At 50.7% G+C, this 4741-nt stretch overlaps 1 non-coding gene across 1 annotated transcript; it reads right to left on the minus strand.

Annotated features, from left to right (window-relative positions):
- Positions 1-4375: 4375 nt before the first annotated feature.
- Positions 4376-4446, minus strand: MIR1302-7 (microRNA mir-1302-7). The gene has a single exon (NR_035655.1). It is a non-coding gene; the product is annotated as a microRNA mir-1302-7 (primary transcript).
- Between the last annotated feature and the right edge of the window lie 295 nt (positions 4447-4741).

A 4741-nucleotide genomic window follows, 5' to 3' on the forward strand; every position in this document is an offset into this window, starting at 1 on the left:
CTCATGGCGATAGCAGCATCAAAAGAGATGGTGCAGAGCTCTGGGAAGGGCTCTCCCAGGAGGGAGATTCCTGCCAGGCAGGGGAAAGGCAGGAAGTTGCTGGCTGAGTGGGGCCCAGCAGTCGATGGCCTGCGACAGATGCCACCCCTTACGCAGTGAGTGGAGCAGGTGGACGGTGGCTGCCCAATAGAGCCAGTGGGGGGGCAAATGAGACCTGCGCATGCTCTGTTGGTCCCAGCTCCGTCACAGTCTCGGCTCAACGCAGACAACGGTTCCTTCCTTCCTTCCTACTGCATCGCCCATCTGGCGAACCTGCCTTGATGAAAGGTGACTTGAAGGTGGTAATGCCTTAACCCACAGGGAGGAGCGGGTAACGATGGCGTTCCATCCAGTGTTGCCAGTGCCAATGTGGGGCCGCAAGGGGCGGCGCTTGGCCCCACCGCAGCCGCTGTTGCTCCAGAGGGCAGTCCTCAGCCCAGAAGGCTGGATTGAGTCTGGGAGACCCCAAAGAGCCGTGGGCAGCCGGCAGAAGCAGGAGGCCGGGGAAAGGGACAGCTGTGCATTGGATTCCAGTGGCTGCGGCAGGACTCAGGAGGAAACCCTCACTTGTATGGGAAGCGCCAGGGGCAGCTGTCACTGCAGAGAATGAATTGTCAAGGAAACAGCCCTGTCCTGTCACATGGCAGAGGGAGGGCACCGTCAGTTGTTGTAAGCACAGGGAATTGGACTGGAAAGAAGTGCTAGACAAGCTTTTGTGCTGTCATTGTCACCTTTGTCGTCACTGCTATCACCATTTTCAGTCACCAAATGGCCCCTGGACTGTCACTGTCACCACAAAAGCCAGCTGTAGCTATGCTGTTATTATTACCACCTTTCCTGTATTCCATACTTTCCATCCATCCATCCATCCATCCATCCACCTGTTCACCTATCCACTCATCCACCTGTTCATCCATCCATCCATCCAACTGTTCACCTACCCATCCAGCCATCCACCTATCCACCCATCCATTCATCCAACCACCTGTTCACCCACCCATATATCCACCCATCCATCCATCTATCCATCCATCCACCTGTTCACCTATCCACCCATCCATCCATCCACCCACCCACTTATCCATCCACCTATCCACCCCATCCATCCATCCATCCATCTATCCATCCATCCATCCATCCATCCATCCATCCACCCACCCACCTGTTCATCTATCCACTCATCCACCCATCCATCCACCTGTTCAACCACCCATTCATCCACCCATCCATCCTTCCACCTGTTCACCCACCCATCCATCCACCCATCCAACCATTCATCCATCCACCCATCTATCCATCCACCCATCCATCCACCTGTTCACTCACCCACCCATCCATCCATTCACCCATCCATCCACCCACTCATCCATCCACTCATCTGTCCAGCCATCTATCACTCCATCTGTCCATCCATAGGTCCATCTTCCCATCTATCCATCCATCAGGACCCTCTCTGAGCACTCCATCTCTGACTCTGTGGCTGGCACTAGAATAGGTGCTGGTTACGCTGTGAGCCAAACAAGGTCCCCAGCTCTGGTGGGGCTCACAGTCCCCTGGGGTAGACTTTGACAGAGAAGATACAAGTGAGGTCTCTCAACAAGATGATTCAGAGGGTGACGAGTACTTCACGAAACTGCACAAAACCCAGAGTGAAGGGTGGGGTGGGTGCCCTTGCAGGCAGGGTGGTCGGCACAGCCTCTCCAGGCATGCCATTGAGCTGAGACCCGGAGAGTGGGAAGGTTTCAAGAAGGAGCCTTCCAGGAATGGGAAACAGCGGGAGAAGGGACCTCAGGTGAAGGGGACAGATGGTGTGGGGTGTGAGGCATGGATGGGCCAATGGGGCTGAAACCAGCAAGGGGGACAGTGGTAGCCAAGGAGCTGACTCAGCCAAGCTAGCAGGGACTGGGGCTGTGGGTGTGCAGGGGGCTCATGGACCATGGGAGCAGGGGTGCTTCTAAGTGTGATGGGATGCCTCTGAGGGGCTTAGCTTAACAAGAAAAATACTGACAACAATAAGCTCCAGAAAGCCAGAAAGTGTTTTATGACAAACCCTCATGTTCCTGCCTCCCCAAGTGAAAAATCCCTTCCTGGAGGCAGCCCACCGTCATGAATGAGGGAGTAATTAGTCCACGTTTTAGACCTCTTCTGCACAGGACCTCCATAAACAATATGTTCTACTGTACTGTTTAAGCATTTACATAAATGGGATTATGGTATAAGTAATGTTTTACAATTTCTCTTTTTACTCAACATTTTATTTTCAAGATCCATCCATGGTGACAATCTAAGTCTATTTTATATGTTTTTAAGTTCTGTAGTGTATTCCATCATGTGAAAATATTTAAATGTATGTGTTCATTTCCATTCTGATGGGCATTTGGCTTGTTTCCAGTGTTTTCTATTACAAATAAAGTCATGGTGAAAATAGCCATCATCTATTAGGCTCATTGATGTTCTAGTAATGAGTAATTTTATATACATCCTCTCACGGAACTCACCTAATGACATTCGAGGGGGAAGTGCCCATTTTCCAATTAAGGGAACTGAGGCACAGAGAAAGCACATGGCCTGCCTAGGGTGATCAGCTGGTAGACACCCTGGCAGGCCCGTCCTGGGGTTTGGGGCCTTGGCTCTGATGCCATGCCACCTCACATCCCTGACTTCTACGGGGCACATGCGTGGGAGGGAATGTGCAGGGTCTAGACTCACCTGTTCTCAACTCGATTTCCCTAGATGGTCTCCCAAAGGATCATGTTCTAAATTGCTCACATCAACAGTGTGTGCAACTTTTTATGCTTGGAATTGTCAATCTTCTAGATGTTTACCATTCTGATGGATGTGGAATGATATTCTAGGGAATATTGACATAAGCATCACATGTTAGTGAACATGTTCTCGTACCTATTCATGATGTAGATTTCCTCTTTGGGGAGTTGCCTGTTCAGATGCTTTGCGTGTTTTTTCTTTGGGTTGTCACCTTATTGGTTTGTAGATACTCTTTATATATTATGGCTATCAATCCATTATTTGCTGCATGTTGCAAAAATCTGCCTCACAAAGTCACTTATCTTTTAATTACGTTTATGGGCCTTTTTCATACAGAAGTTACAAATTTTGATAATTCAAACTGATCATTTTTCTCTTTATGTCTTTAATTTTAAAACTCTTTTTTACCCTGAGGTCATAGAAAAGTTTTCTGTGCTTTAATTGGTTAAACGTGTTTTATCACATTTGGATCACACCTGGATTTTTCTTTTCTTCCATGTGCACAGTCAACTACTCAAGTGCGACTCACACTTGGGCATTAAATTGAAGATGATATGGGCAGTTGCGAACATTCTCCTTTTACTCCTCACTAATGGAAATGCTTCTAAAGGTTCATCAGTAAGCGTGGGGCTTCCTGTAGGTTAAGCCAGAAATTCTAAGCACCATCGTCACCGCTGTCAACATCGTGAAAATGCTTTCTAAGTATCCATGTGGCCTGGACTCCTAGGGCTCTGAGCCTTCTTGCATGAAGCCCACCCAAGCAGGAGACTGCAGCCCAGGCCCAGGGGTACAGAAGGGATGGGCAAGGGGGCTTAAAAGATGAGGCTATACCCAGAGGGGTGAGTGTGGCACAACCTGGGGGTGAGTGTGGCAGAGAGGGAAGGCCTGTGTCCACGGGGAGAGGGCAGAGGGTGGAGACCTGCCCGTGCTGGCACATGAGGAGAGAGGAGGGCAGTGAACAGCATAAATCTGGGGCTAAGTCTGCCTCCTGCCTCTGCTACTAACAGTCAGCCTCACACAAGTTACTTGGCCTCCTCAGGCCTCCGTTTCCTCCTGCGTAAAATGGGGCACGCAGCAGCTCCTTCCCAGCATCCTTCGAGGACTGAGTTAAGTGCTGTGAGCAGAGCCTGGTGCAGGGTGTGGGCTGGGCCGGGTGCTGCTGCTGCTGCTGCCGCTGCTGACTCAGTTGCTGCGGGTGGCAGGTGTGGCTGTGATTGGTGTTGAGGTAAAGGCGGCTGCAGCACCGTCCATCCTGTATGCCCCGGCTGACCCAGTCTAAGGCATTCAGGCCCTGCCACAGGTCCCAGATGTGTCAGGACATTGGTAGAGGAGAGCTGGGAGGACTCCAGGTCTGTGCCTGCCCTCCTGGCATGCTGAGCACCAGCGCAGAGCCCCGGACCTGACAGCGCTGCTGATGGACACGGCGGGGGGCCAGGCTGCCTGGGTTCGATCTGAGTCACTGAGCCATCCGTTCCAGGATTCCACAGATGGTGAGGAAAGAGGCCTTCGGGGTAGGGTTTCCACATGAAAACAGGAGGCCCAGCTAAATTTTAATCTCAGCTAAATAGTGAACACTAATTTTTTTAGCATAAGTATGTCCCAATTATTGCACCAGACATACATGTACTAAAAACATGTTGTTTATATGGAATTCAAGTTTAGATGAATCGAAATGTACCTACGTTTGGCTGGTGCTCAATATCTTTTAGTTACTAAATATGGGGCCCTATTTGGGGGAAGAGCATGGACAGGACCTAGAGAGGGTCTGTGGTCTGCTAAGGTTGGAAACAGGGCTGCAGGTGGGGAAATCAAGGCAGACCCTCTGGAAGGGGAACGGGTCTAGCCACGAGGTGCCAGCATAACTACGAGGTGGGGGGCACGTATTATGGGGAGGCTTCAGGGTATGGGGCCTGGGCCTGCATCCTGTCACCCTATT

Source organism: Pan troglodytes, chromosome 7 (assembly GCF_028858775.2).
Source record: "Pan troglodytes isolate AG18354 chromosome 7, NHGRI_mPanTro3-v2.0_pri, whole genome shotgun sequence".
NCBI lineage: Eukaryota > Metazoa > Chordata > Mammalia > Primates > Hominidae > Pan > Pan troglodytes.